Below are 15061 nucleotides of genomic sequence, written 5' to 3'. Positions count from 1 at the left end.
TGTTTGCCAGTGATGAATAGCAGAGCCAATGGTGTAGTAGAAAGAATCCTTCAATACCTAACTATGTTACAGTCTGTTCCTAAGTGGCTTTCTGAGTTGTTTGGAGCCCCATGTTTTAATGGTAATACTGTACTTATTCCTAAGGAATATGCAGCAATGTTGGGAAGGAGGCTTCAGAAAAATAGAAAAGATATAAAAGTTATGTAGTGTTTCTAAAGTCTAAAAATTTAAGTTTCAATTAAAAAAAAAAAACTCACATAGTGGACATCTATCAGCCTACAATCATGATCAGATATCTGCATGTGGGTTGTGAGCTTTCTCTGTGGGGCCATGTTTGTTTGTGTTAAAAAGGACAAGGAGTGTATTGCATTGACAAGGTCTCATTCTTTACTGTGAGCATAGTCCTGGTCATCCCTGAGTCTGCTGAATTTGATATCTGTCTTTTAGATGCAAATACTAACTTTGCTGGTTTTTGAGCTGGAGAGGTGATATTTCTCCAGTTCCCATAGATAAGAGGCTCATGATGTTACAGCCCTCTTTTCTCCCTCAAGAGAGGATGGCATTAGAGTGCTGAATACCAAGGAAACTATCAGCGCTGAGAGACCTCTCACAGCAGCTCTGCACAGGTCTTTGAATATGTCTTCACATAGCATAGAAATGGCCACCAGATTCTGTGCTTTTTCTTTGCTAAGAAGAGCAAATAGAAAATTCAGGTTGTTGTCATCTGCTAGGGAGGAAAGGTTGAAGTACTCTTTGACATGAACATTGGCAAGAATATTAATATTAAACTGAAATAGTTGCAACAGTGGGAAATTGTAACCCACGCCACCATTCTTTTGACACTGTTTCTGCATGTGCTGACTCTAATACATAGGCTGTATATGAAGAGCATGCTTGTATAAGAATCCTAAGAACTAACTTCAAAAGATACAGACCCTAACCTTCAAGTATCCTAGTTCCATGGAGCCAGGATGACATGAAACTGGGATGACATGAAGCCAGGTGACTAAACCAGGATGATGCACAGTGGATCATCACTTTCCTTATTGGAATGGACTGTTCTGATCAGTACAGAGAGAAGTTTGCAGCTCCCTCACTTGATCTCTTTGTTCTGTTCCCCTCTCCTTTCTTATAAAAATCTCTGCTTCCACTGAGAGGTGGAGATGGGCTTTGTGACATGAGTCCCTCGTCTTCCAGGAGATGGGCTTTGAGATCTAAGTCCCCCATCTTTCAGATGTCCAACATCTGCAAATAAAACACTTTCCTTTACATCAGCACCTGCTTCTTGAGTATTGGCTGTTGTAGGGGCAGGAAGCTGGACCTGCATTCGGTGACAGTGGTTCCACAAACTGCCTTTCCATCTCATTCATGAGGAGCTGGCAGCAGTCCGTCTTTCATTAGCCTGACTGTCCCAAACGTTGGAGGCAAAAGAATGGCTTCCAAACCTACTCTTTTCCAGTTAGAGGGACAAATGTTGATGTGAGCATAAGTTAAAAGCCTTTTTACATACACCAAAGTCACTATCACACAGTCAGCTGTTAGCTGTGGGCTCTAAAAAGAGTATGAATAAATCTGTAAATAAATTTGTGTTTGGGATCATGCTTAATGTATTCCTCTGGAGGATTTACTCCTATGAGTGGATGTGATCTCTCATCAAAAATATCCAAGGATCTCTTTGCCTCTCTGTTCTTTATGTGGTAATATTTTGCTAGGGTCATACCTTTTACTGTGATTTTAAGATTAAGGTGGCTGTCTGTGTTGTGATCTAGAAATATTGTTGAGCATGAGCTATACTTTTTAGTAAGTGACCCTGAAGATACATAGTTTAAATGGGTACTCTTCCTCTTTTCTCACACATCTGTTTGAGATTTGCTCAGGAAAACTGTGCTTGCCTTGGATGGTCAGAAGGGTCTGATTCCCAAACTATGTCTTAGGGCATCTCCCAGTCACTGATGTGCTTCAGGTGATGACCCTCACCATCTCCAAAACCCAACTTGCAGGCTCCAGGGTGGTGGGCGGTGGGTGCTGGCACTACTGCCACCGTGTAGGTGGCCATCCTTCTTAGACCTCAGACTCCGAGCTGACTAGGAAATGAAAAGTTCGTATTCATAAAGCCAGTCTAAAATGTATAACTACTTCTATCTGAAATATTATTCTGTCCCAATAAAAAGAGGGAAAATTACCAAATCCACTAGTGATGAAATAAACTCACATTAGGGTAACTATTAAAGTATCACTTTCCACATTCAAAATGAGCCAGGATTTTGTTTTTAAGATAAAATCCATTTGGACAGCCTGAGGCGAAATGAGCAAACTGGCATAGACTGCTGGTAAAAAGTCAATTGGTAAAATATTTTTCAGAATAATAATTTATTATGTATAAAGTCATTAACAGATAGGGCACATTTTGTCTACCCAGAAAGTCACACTGATAAAATAATAATAAATGATATAGAAATTTAGCTACTTAAATTTACACAAGGTTGTTTATTATTTGAATATATAACACTAAATATGTAACACTATGTAACTACATAATCATATGTATAAAACAAGAGAGGATGTCTAGAAAGGTCACTGTATTATATTTTCACAGAATATTTAATACATGAAAAAGTTTTCATGCTATGACATAAGTGGAAAAAAGGAAATAAAAAGTATATAGTATAGTAGTTCCTCTCTATATTGCAGTTCACTTGTCGCGGTCTCACTGTATCGCAGGATTTAAAAAAATATTATATTTAATTATTTATCATGGATTTTTCACTATATCGCGGGATTTTGTGGTACTGTATACGTATGTTGTTAAAGTTATGTATGTTTAAGAGTGTAGACTATGTGTAAGAACATAAGTAGTGTTTATAAAAGTGTGGAAAAGGTTAATAAGGAAGTGGGAAAGTTTAATAAGGGACCAGAAACGGTTTATAAGTGTGTGGGAAGGGTTTATAAAGCCTTAAAATCTATGTAAATATTAAAATAAATGTAAGGTTCCTACTTCGCGATTTTCACCTATCGCGGGGGGTGGGTGTGTCTAGAATGTAATACCCGTGATAAGTGAGGGAATACTGTATATCCCAACTTCATTAAAAAATAAATATATGCATTAATGCATAGAAAAAAGCCCATAAAGTAATATATCAACTGTTAATAACAATTATGTCTTAGTGGTGGGAGTACTAACAATTTTTATTTATCTATGAAATACCATTGTATCATTTTCTGTATTCTCCACATTTTCAAAAATAAACATGCATTTATTTTTAATCAGAAAATTATTTAGAAAGAAATGAGAGAGGAAATTGATAGAATGATTATATGCAAAATTATTCATATTTGTTACAAAGCATTAGGGGAAAACTCCTCAGAATTCTCAAGGGTTGATTTTTTTCCAAGTGGTTCCATAAGCTTTACATTTGAATCAGCAACCACATGGCAGACTGACATTCTTGAATGTCACAGGTGGCCCGAGATAAACAGGATGGAAGCCAACTACTGATAGGCAGTCAAGAGCCCTTTACCTAGAAATGTTGCTTAAGAATGGGGAAATAGCTGTTCTGAAATGAAAGAAGAACCTGGGCAAAATTTTGGGCTTCTGGAACCAACCTATTTAAAACCAGACTCACAAAACAGTGGAGACTCACAGACCCTAGAAATCCTCTTGTCTACTTGAATTTACACAAGGCTGTTTATAATTCGAATATATAACACTATGTAACTACATAATATGTATAAAACAAGAGAAGATGTCTAGAAATGTCACTATTATATTTTCACAGAATATGAAAATATATTAGTCTAACGCCCTTACTTTAACTACAAGAAAACTGTAACCAAACTGAATAAGTGTGTTTTTCTTCACAAAACATATTGGTCACGTTACAGTCCTGTGGTCACAGAGACATGGAAGGACCTTCCTTGGAATCCAGGCCCTGCTACTGTTACTGGAGAAACCCTGGTTCCTCTCACTGATGATGCAGCAAAGAATTACAGATCAGCGAGCCCTTCAGCGTGCATGACAAGTTTATTAGCGAATGGGAGAGCAGAAGCAAGGGTGGCTAGAGCAAGGGTGGCCAAAGGCTGGGTGACCAGCACCCGTGTGGTCAGAGCCCAGGTGGCCAGAGGGCCAAGAGAAGAGAAGACAGCGAGTCCTTTATTCTGAGGACTTATGTAGCTTTCCTGGGGAGATGTGACTGCCCAACGTAGGTATGTGTGGGGGTCTGTTAGCCTGAATCCTTATCTTGCTCCAGACTTTATTTGCTCATTTGAACATGTGACAGAAGACAGGCCAAATTGTTTTATGGGCTGTTTCTTTGTGCACTGTAGACCCCCTCCCCTTTCCAGGCCTTGAAATGAATACACCATCTCAAGGTTTTTCCTTTTCCCAGCTAGTGGAGATGATACACAAACTTTCAAGGGCTCTGCTCTATCATAGTTTACTTGTGTTGTGCAGAATGCCTGGCAGCCTTATCAGACCAGGCTCAGGATTACTGGGTCAGTGGGTGAGACATGTCTCTCTCTGCTTCTAGCCTCCTCTATTAAGTTCTTTGTTAGATTACAATGGTGAGGGTCCTGCCTTTGATCAGCATGAGAGTTTTGACCTGCTCTGTTTCCATCCTGGGCTGGTTTCTCCCTCCTTAGGCAACCTGGTGGCCCCCCACTCCCAGGAGGTCACCATACTGATGCCGAACTTAGTGCAGATACCCGATCAGCATAGCGCACTATGGCCCTAAACTCCTGGACTCAAGTGATCCTCCTGCCTCGGCCTCTCAGGTAGCCAGGACTACAGGCGCACACCACCACACCCAGCAAGGGTCCTGCCTTTGTTTCCCCTCTGCTACTCATTATACTGTAACATTCTCCCTCAAGTAATAGGACCCAAATCTTTGGGGACTTTGGGCTCAGGATCAACAGGTGAGAGGGGTCTCCCTTTGCTTTTAGCCTCCCGTAGTAAGTTCTTTGTTAGATTGTAATGTGAGGGCCTTGCCTTTGTTTCTCCTCTGCCACTCATTCTACTGTAACAGTGTCGCCCAACTTTACTCCTTGATTTTCCCAAGAGGGAGTTTAAGAAGGCAGCTGGTAAGTTTAAGAAGGAATTTTTAAGGAGCTCTGATGTATGAGCATGCTCCCAGAAAGTAAAATGTTCCCTCAGATCTTCTCACTCCTACATTCTCCCACCATTATTCAGTTTTTACTACTGCATCCTGCAGGCCACTGTGTCCCCAGGATTACACACACAGTGCAGTCATGCCACCTGGGATTTGACACTGATGGGGAGCTGTGCCCTTGGGTATCTGTGTTGTCGGCATTTGTAACTGGGTACAGAGTGAGGGTCCCCTGAAATTAGGAGAAAACCCCCACAATCCATGACTGAGTGAAGGGAAGAGTAGAAGGTGCAGTCTTTAAGATACATTGCCTAACAATGGCAAGTTAATAGCCGTGCCTTCCTGAAGGGAAGAGCACTGCCATCAAGGAAAAATTGTGTAGTGACTCTGAGAACATTCAGGGACTTGTGACATAGCCGGGATATAGCACCTCTGCAAGAAACAGGAGGCAGATGCCCACCCTGGAAGTTGCTAAGAAGTTTTGCCCTGACTAAAGATGGTGGCCAAAAGAAGGTAAAAGATATGGGGAAACCTGCAAAAATGACAGACACGCATCATAGGAGGGGCTGGATATGAGGTCACCAGGAAGTTCCAGGTCAAGCATTTAAATGAGGGTGGGCTAAAAGAGGAGGGGGGAGGCCATGCAGTCTGTAGTGAAACAGGACATAACTTCTGTTTCTCTGAAAGATATGTGGAGTAGCCACTCTCTTGGGACGTGTGCCTCCCTAAACTCCACCATGATCTAGTGCAACATGACACATGTTTTCCTGAACCACTACATGGAGGCTGAGGACAGATCCTGAAAGAGAGAGCTGCTGCAAGAGGATGGCAACTCTGAAATCCACAAGTGCACATGCCAGAGGGAATGGAGACCTGTTTGTGTGACTGGCTTAAGGACAGATAAGGATATGGGGAACTTCTGGGCATGGTTTGGCTTGTAGCCTTTTGGGAAGCAAGGGAGGCTCTGGATCTCAGGGGAAAGGAGGGCTCTGAGCAGGAGTGCTGTCAGCCCACCCCTCACCCCTGAAGTTGGAATCCTGTTAATAAAAACCTGTTTCCTTTAACACTAATTGTTGGGTCATATGTCAAGGCACCAGGTGGCAAAGCACCAGCTTACTCGGTTACACATTCACACAAATCCTGACCACCTGGACTATACTTTCGTATCTGTCCCCTGTTGCTCTGGTAATACATAGATTTGTAATATGTACAAAACCTGCAGGTAATCTCAACCTAATCTGCAAGTACTCAGAACATTATTAAGCAGACTCTCTATTAATGAGATTAAAATGTTTTTCCCTTCCCCATTATCTGCTCCCCCACTGTGTTCCCTATCTAGTGTTCTACTTCTCACCCAGCCAGACCAGCTCCATCCACAACTCTTCCCTCTGGTGCACTCCCTTCACAAGTGTTCATTTAGTTCATTTAGTTCCTGTTTTAGCTCCAATGAGTAAAGAGCTTGGGAGTCATAACTCCTATCCTCAGAGCAAAACAAGCTGACTGAGCTGAAAATTAGTGCCTTATTATGAAACCATCACAGACTAAGGTCAGAGGGCACATGATTGGGACACAGGCAAATGCAGGATCTCCTGATCTGCAAAGAAGAAACTGAACCATGTGCTGGCAGGAACAGTGAGATGGCACTTTTGATAAATTGCTGGAGGCAGCTGTGAACTAGCAGGAACATGAAAAACTCCTGGGTTCTGCTGCCTCAGGGAGATCTACAATTTTTGGTTTTGCCTGCAGGAACCTCTCTAGGTTCTCACAATGAAGAACCAAGAATGATCTTCCTTTGGCTTAGGCAGAGAGAGGGAGATGTTTACTATTTTCAAGTAAGGCTAGTGCATTCCCATAACAAAGGTCTCCTCTCTGAGGAAAAAAGACTTAGCCCACCTGGCTCCAGCCCTGTCTAGCCTTTCTCTCTCACCTGAGGGAAAAAAGAAAGCTAATAAATACTTGTGAAGGTCACAGCTCAGAGACACAGGTCCACTAAAAGACTGATATTTAAGATTATATAAGAATGCTTCTCATCCACCACACAGGACCATCGCCTACAGAGCTCCAGGGAAATAACAGTTGATCATCCCAGAAGAATCTGTGAGTCACAGGCTCTATGTACACTTTGCAGCCTCTGGTACCTACAGCTACAACAAAGATAAATACAATCTAAACTTCTCACCAGATTAACAGAAAACTTACACTAAAGGCCTGTTGTCCTCAGCTCCCATTACCTGTCATGTTCAGCTTTCAACAAAAAATTGCAAAGGACGCTAAAAGGCTGGCAAAAACACAATGGGAAGGACATCAAGGTCAGATGCAGATATGGCAGAGATTTCCGAATTATTGGGCAAGCACTTTAAAATATCTATGATTAATATTTTAAGAGCTCTTTTGGAAAAAGGCAGCTTGCAAGAATAGATGGGTAATATAAGTGGCGAGATGAAAACACTAAGAAAGCATCAAAATGAAATGCTAGATGTTAGAAACATTGTAACAAAAATGAAGAATGCCTGTGATGGGCTCCACAGTAGATTGGACAAGGCTGAGAAGAGAACCAGTGCCATTTAAGACAGAGCAAAATGTATCAAGTGCTACTGTCTGGCAGACATCATGTGGGGCGCTAGTGAACAAGACAGGCTGGTCTCTTTCCTCCCAGAATTGCCTCACTCCATCAATTCATCTCAAGTTTGCTTCTGTCCTGTCCCTCCCATCGTGTCTGTCCACCACCATCCCACTCCTGGCCTTGGCCTATTTGAAATCTCCCAATTATTCTAACATGTTCATGTAGGGTCTTCTTACCTTTCAATCATGCCCCATGCCCATGGATTCTTTGTGTTGCTGTCAAATAAAAAACAAACAAACAAACAAAAAACACCTCAAATATAAAAGTGGCTGCTTTCTTTCTGCTTTAGTGGGTACATGTTGCTGTGGGATAAATTTCAAATTTTTAAGCAAGACATGTAGCATTGACCTCTACCTACTTGTATACTTGCAACTTTTACAACTCCCTGGAACTTTACATACAGACATACTGAACTCAGGTTCAGAAACTTAATGTTCTGATCTGAGTTCCCTCCTCTTAATGAAATGTCCTTCCCCTTCCCTTTTCAGCCTTACCTAGCCCTCCAATTCATCCTTCAAGACACACTCCAGGGATCAGTGGTCATAAGAAGCCTTCCCTTTTCTCCCAGCACATCAGTTATGCTTTCTCTATTAGAGCAGTTACCATTTTGTGTTATAATCATCTGTATTCTTGACCATTCTGCCCTGGACTAGGCTGTGGGCTCTCTAAGGGTGGGACCATGTCTTCATACACCATTCATATCACTCTACATCTTCCCATATATATTTTCATTCTGTTTTGTGGTATACCTCACATGCAGATAACATGGGGCATATTGTCAGTGAAGCATGAAAAGACATAATAAAAATCTCCTAAAGATAACTGCTTTTTACCATCAATTTTCTTCATCATGGCTCTTTGTGATGTTGTTACTGGCCAGAGACTAGCCCAGAGCAGGTCTGCCTCAGGCCAGCCTGTATTGAGTGGGCTCTTGACTTGTCCAGAAAAGATTCCAGAGCACAGTCCAGGTGACTTTAAGAGCATGTTTATTAAAGTTGGGGACAGTGAAACAAAAGAAGAATTTAGGGTAGAAGAAGCAGCAGGAGAGAGCCTAAGTTCTGCTCTGCTTTGGCTCTCTAGAAACATTATAGGAAAGAACTGAGCCAGGTCGGGGCTGCTGTTGGTTCACTGGGAAGTCAGAGAAAGGGGGCCTTGGAGACTGGGTCAGGGGGTTAGCCCCAAACGAGATGCTGCGGCTTGCTTCTCCCCTGGTTGCAAGTCTCATGGGGGTCCATAGACTTTAAGAGGAAGTTTTATAAAAAGTTTATGTCCAAGAAGGGGCTTGGGCATGCTCTAGAGTGAGCCGGCACCCGGCCTTTGTCTTGAGGGCTTTTTATCTCTCTTCTGTGGGTAAAAATCATAAGGAAGGGTTTCAGCAAAATATTAATTAGCTTTCCAAGTGCGTTTTTAATATGCTGATGTATCAAAATGGACATATAGGGGATTTGGGATGTTTCTTTAGATTGCTGTTTCACTTTTATCTTAGGTCTGTCTGGCTTTAATGGGGTTTTTGCTATTTGTTCTCATGACTTCATCTATCCTTGGGTTTTGCTGGTACAAATGGCATTAATTGAGTCTCTGTCCTTTATCTCCCCAACCAGGGTGATTTAAGCTATGTATTCTCTGGTTAGGGAGGAGAGATATAAACCATTTGTTCTCAAGAATCCTTGGTTAGGGGAGATAAGTTCTTGCAATTCACTAACTGGCTTTAAGTTGTTCAAATTGTTTGGCCTTGTTTAATTTTCTCATCTCAGTTTCCCTATTCCACTTGTCCAGGACTTTTTCTAGTTTTTTACTATCCTGTCACATACCTATCATGAAGGAAGAGAAGCAAGGAGGCCCCAGTGAGCAGAGAGGAGAGAAGGGGAGAAGCTTCTCCAGGGAGAGGGGATAAGCTTGGGTGAGGCAGCTCTTCCAAAGAAGGAAGCCCAAAGGACAAGTCAGCTAAGACCCTGAAGCTGCCAACGCTGCCAGAAGCTCATCAATGAGTGCTTCAGCCCTGAAGGGGGTCTGGGCAGGGCTCCCAGCAGCCCCCACAGAGCTGGATTTACAGGGCTTGAGTCATTTCATTTGGATAAGAAATTAAAGAGATGAGGACGTTCACGTTATCCCCAATGCTGTTAGCTGACTAACAGCTACAGAATGCAAGATGTAAATCTTACATACAAGAAAGTTTTGCATATAGAGAACCAGAATGGGGAATAAAGATTTCTTTAAAGAACATTAAAGTCATTCAGCAAGGAAACCATTGAAAGTCAAAAACATTCCCTGGACTTCCGGCCAAGATGGAGGCGTAGACAGACACCCTACATCTCCCTCCACAACTAAAAAGGAATACGATTACCTAAAAACTAGAGACAACCAGAAGTTCCAGAAAATCAAACTGCATGGCAGTTCAACAAACAAAGATATAAAGAAGAAGTACTCATCCAGACAGAAGAAATACAACTATTGCAAAACCAGAAATAACCAGAAGGTCCAGAAAATAAACAGAAGTCCAATGTATGAAGTTATAAAGAAGTGGTACTCATCCAGATGGGTAGGAGGGGTGAAGCCAGGGTGGAGAGGTCAAGCTGTGCTGGCGGTGGCGGTAGCGGCGATGGCAGTGGGATGACAGTAAGCACAGACACCCGTAGTTAAGGGGAGGCGAGAAGCGCCTGGGGAGCACCCCCAGCTGCAGACCAGCTTGTGATTCCAAAGCCAGGAAAGGCAGACCCCCATTGCCTTGAACTGTGAAGCCCTGAGGGAATGGGGATGGAGGAGGCTCCTGGTCTCTCAGCGAAGAGAGAATGGCAGGAATCCATCTTGGACCCCCCAACCCCACAGAAAACACCACAGCGTGGTGAGAAGGGTCAGCCGGTAGTGACGAGTGCATGGGGCTCTGCCCCCTATAGTGTAGGGGATGTGACAGCCCTGCCCAGGAAGCAAAGGTAAACACAGAACTGTCAGGATGGCACAGATCATGATAGAGATCCTCGTGACACAGCTGACCAGACAGCAAATATCTAATCTAATGAAGCATCAGATAGGAAGTCTTTCTGAGGCACAGTTCAGAGCTTTGGTTATAAAAATGCTTACAGACCTAACAACAGATCTTAAACAAGACAGGGAAGGAATGAAAGCTAGTTCTGTTGAAATGAACAAAAACACATACAAAACTAGTGGAGAGGCAAAGAAAACCAGGGGGCAAATCAACAAATCGGAACATAGGGAAGGAAGAAATAGTCAACCAGTGCAGAAAAAGGAAACGAAAGGTGAGGAAAATGAGGAGAGGTTCAGAAACCTATGGGACAGCTATAAGTGGGCCAACACCTGAATCATATGGATGCCAGAAGGTGAAGAAGAAGAATGAGAAATTGAAAAATTATGTGAAAAAATAATGAAACAGGACTTCCCTAACTTGGGGAAGGAAATAGACTTACAGGTCCAGGAAGCACAGAGAGTTCCAAAAACACTGGACCCAGGGAGAACCACACCAAGACACATTGTAATCAAAATGTAAAAGATTAAGGATAAAGAGAGAATCTTAAAAGCAGCAAGAGAGAAGAAGAGAATTATATACAAAGGGGTCCCAATAAGACTATCAGCTGATTTCTCAAAAGAAACTCTGCAGGCAAGAAGGGACTGGCAAGAAATATTCAAAGTAATGAAAAGTAAAAACCTACAACCATGATTACTCTATCCAGTGAAACTATCATTCAGAATAGAAGGGCAGAGAAAGTGCTTCTAGAACAAAGTAAAACTGGAGGAGTGCATCAGATCCAAATCACTGTTATATGAAATGTTAAAGGGACTTATTTAGGAGAAAGATGATCAAAACTACGAACATTAAAATGAAAAGTGTATCACAACAACCAAAAACAGAAGCTAGGGAATCAAAACAAAGGCAAACTAAGTAGGCAACGGGAGTGGGAAAAGAATTATAGGTATGGGGAACATTATGGGGAGAGGTCAGCGGGGAGGGGGAAGGGGGAAAAGGGAGGAAGATGGTACAGGAATTAAGAAGCATAGTAGGAGGGAATGGAGGAAACAGGAAGATGTTGAGAAGAACTATATGCACAACCAATGGGCATGGGCTAAGGGGGGTACAACTGGAGGAAGGGGTGGTCACTGGGTGGAGGGAAACAAAGGGAAAAGAAATTGGGACAACTAACAGCATAATCAATAAAACATATTAAAAACAAACAAACAAACATTTTCTGGATATCTTTCTTCCCTTGTGTCTAAGATGCGTGATTGGAGGCTTAAAGTCAAAGATCAAGGTGTCAGCAGCACTGGTTTCTCTTAAGGCCTCTCTTTTTGGCTTGCATGTACCGTCTTCTCATTGTGTCCTCACCTGGCCTTTCCTCTGAATGACAATATCCCTGCTGTGTTTTCCTCCTGTTTTAAGGGCCCAGCCATACTGGATTAGGATCCCACCCTTATGACCTCATTCAACCTTAATTATCCCCTTAAAAGCTCTATCTCCAAATTCGGTCACATTGGGAGTTAAGACTTTAACGTAAGAATTTGGGGGGGGATGCAACTCAATTTATAATTGCCCCTTATTTCCTTGAATCATTTCAGCCATGAAGTTTTGGAGTTGGGTGGGTTATTAGAAGTGTTTAAATTTAATTTTCCCTCAAAGCCAGAAAACCCAGCAAATTTCCATTAGTTCACTGAAGAACTGAACTTTTCTAGTTGGCAAAGCTGGTATCCAGGATTAATAATATATACCAGGTAAAAGTAAAGGGAGTAGTGCAGAGGACGGGGTGTATTCAGGCAAGAATAGTGGATTCCAAAGTAAAGTATACTTGTAATAAAAGGAATGTATAGGAGGAAGCAATGATAATAAAAGTAGAAACAACAACATATTAAATTCAGGGTCAAGAATGGTAAGCGTAGTCCTGAAAAAGGATCCCAGGGACTGTCAAGCCCGTATCCAGTACTCTGGCTTCCCCAGGAAGGTACCTACTATCCCCAGGAAGGCTGTGGGAAAATTCAGTAGTCGAGATGAAGATAAAGGATAGAGAGTGAAGCAGTTACAGGATGTAGAAAATGTTATAATTCTGAGGAGGATGCCCATATAATTTCTCTCCTAAACCTAGACACTTCTTAGAGTGAAAGGGATGCTATTGGTAATTATAACAAGACAACAGGTGCACACCAGGAAACTGGGACATGTGGTCACTCTAATACTGCAGGGCTATTGCCGTGGAAGGTTCAGTGGATAAGCAGGGCAGGGATGGTGGGGGTGGGGAGCATTGGGGACTTATAATTGTCCCTGACCTTTGAGTAGTGACAGTCTATATGGAATTCCACAACCCTCTTTGGTCAAGCTGGGCCAAAGGGGGAGAAAGTTAATGAGATACACCTTTAAAATGGCAGTCTCTGTAGTATCCTGGCTGCCCTGGAAAGGCCACCACTACCTGTTCCTCTCCTTTTTCATTCTCTTCTCCAAGCTTTCAGGTTTTAGCCTTTCAATAATCAAAAGACAGTACTTGACAATATATTCTTGTTACTGATACATGCAGAACTGAACCTTATCACCAAGTTCAATGTCTTGGCAGCAGATTATGCAAAGTGGCATTTCCTCATTAGACATAGCATGGAATCTGAAAAATACAACCAGTGGAGTATCCTGTCAAACAGGAATAATCAGCACAAGGACAACAAGAGGCAGGCACTTATTCTACATGTGCCTAAATATCCTCCTTGGTAGGGCAAACAGAGCAACTGTCAGATGACTGGAGGCCAAAAGTCATAGAAAATGCTATCAGCAAAGGGCACAGATCAAGGTGTCAGCAGAGTTGGTTTCTCCCAAGGCCTCTCTCCTTGGCTGCTGCAGATATAAAGTAATCCTGACCCAGGAAGTATGCAGAGAAGCCTGCTGGGAGGCTCCACTTTTACAAGGGACTTCACAGAAACACACCTCCCTTTTTTGCCTCTGGAAACAGTGTGGTTGTGAAACCTGGAGCTTCTGCAGCCATCCTGTGACCCAGAGGAGAGCTGGTAGGGGAAAGACAAGTTCCTGAGGATCAGGGAAGAATTCAGATTCCTGAATGGATTGTTGAGTTGCTGAACTGTGCAATGGTGGGGCAACCTTGCCTCTGGACATTTTGATTATTTCTTGAAATATAGCAGCATAGTTTGTTTACAGTTTACATCTGATAAACTTTTTAGTTTGTGTAAGTCTATTTCTGCTGTTTCTTGTTTCCATTGGCTTCTTTCCTGATTTGACATTTATCTTTGTGCAGAGGACTTTGCTCCAGAAAAATGATATGTGGCGTTTCCCAGAGGGCTGTGTAAGAGGAGCTTCCTCCACAGAAGATTTGCTTTTGCTTCTGACAGGTGTCTGGGGGCCCTACTGGTCAAGGACACCGAAAAGCCCAAACCTGGCTTGCGATTCCAGAACAGAACCTGACCTGTAAATCTTCTCAAGACAATGAGGGTGGAGCTGTAGTTAAGACATGTCCAGGACAGTCTTTTCTTTCTGCTTTTTTATTTCAGCTGTACTCAGCAACCTCCTTCAAGGTCCCCTAGTGCCATGGGGGAGGGCAGGTTTATTTCTGGTTCACTCTTTTCTTGACAGGGAGATCCTTTGGAGTATCAGCCTACAGGAGGGACTCCAGTAAGCCCCTACCTGGGCACTGACTTCTCCCTCTTTCCTGGGAGGCCAATGACTTGAGCCCAAGAATCATGTGCTGGTTGCAGCAGAGGCCCTGGAGCAAAGAGGCTGAGCAGCCACCCCCTAACATTTCTGGGTTCAGACTCTCCCTTAGCTTTGGGCATTTGCTACCAGCTTATCAGTTCTTTGATTTTAAAGATGATGCTCTTGGTGTTTCACCTGGGAATTGCTATTTTCATGGGGAGAGGTTACTTTCCCTCTGGAGTTGTTGTGTGAGAAAAGACACTCATTTCTATTTCCCTCAAGTCAGGGTTTTCTGCTTCCTTCAGCCACTGGGTCTGCTCTTGCTAATACTAATATCCTTCCTGGGGAGAGGGGGAAGCCAGGGCCAAAGGAGGGTCCAAAAACCACCCAAAGCAGTACTGTTCAAGCCATGTTGCCCAGTAACCAAGGTAGTGCCTTGTGTATGCTCCTCAGGCCACCCCCCATGTATCCCCACCCCCAAGCAAGACTCGGCAGGAAGAAGTCTTGCACTGAGCATGCACAAGGCTAGCAAAGGGAAAAGCCGTCTACCCCATTTCAGTCCCTGATGGGGGGTGGGGACCAGGGGAAGGCCAGCCACATGTGACCTTAGAAGTCAAAATGGTAAAAAAAAAAAAAGTCAAAATGGTGGCACGGGGAGGTGCTGTGTTGGAAAAGTCCTGTCAGTCTAACCTGGGGAAAAGATGA

At 42.9% G+C, this 15061-nt stretch overlaps 1 non-coding gene and 1 pseudogene across 1 annotated transcript; both read right to left on the bottom strand.

Moving 5' to 3' along the window:
* Nucleotides 1–546: 546 nt before the first annotated feature.
* LOC150012407 (cyclin-Y-like protein 1) lies at nucleotides 547–1990 on the bottom strand (annotated as a pseudogene).
* A 2509-nt stretch (nucleotides 1991–4499) lies between these two features.
* On the bottom strand, nucleotides 4500–4807 carry LOC150012406 (signal recognition particle RNA). Its single transcript, XR_016510961.1, has one exon.
* Nucleotides 4808–15061: the final 10254 nt, after the last annotated feature.

Source organism: Furipterus horrens, unplaced genomic scaffold, assembly GCF_987537825.1.
Source record: "Furipterus horrens unplaced genomic scaffold, mFurHor1.1.pri manual_scaffold_4, whole genome shotgun sequence".
In the NCBI taxonomy this organism is placed as follows: Eukaryota; Metazoa; Chordata; class Mammalia; order Chiroptera; family Furipteridae; genus Furipterus; species Furipterus horrens.
The sequence above is the reverse complement of the archived record's forward strand: the minus strand, read 5'-3'. Positions and strand labels throughout refer to the sequence as shown.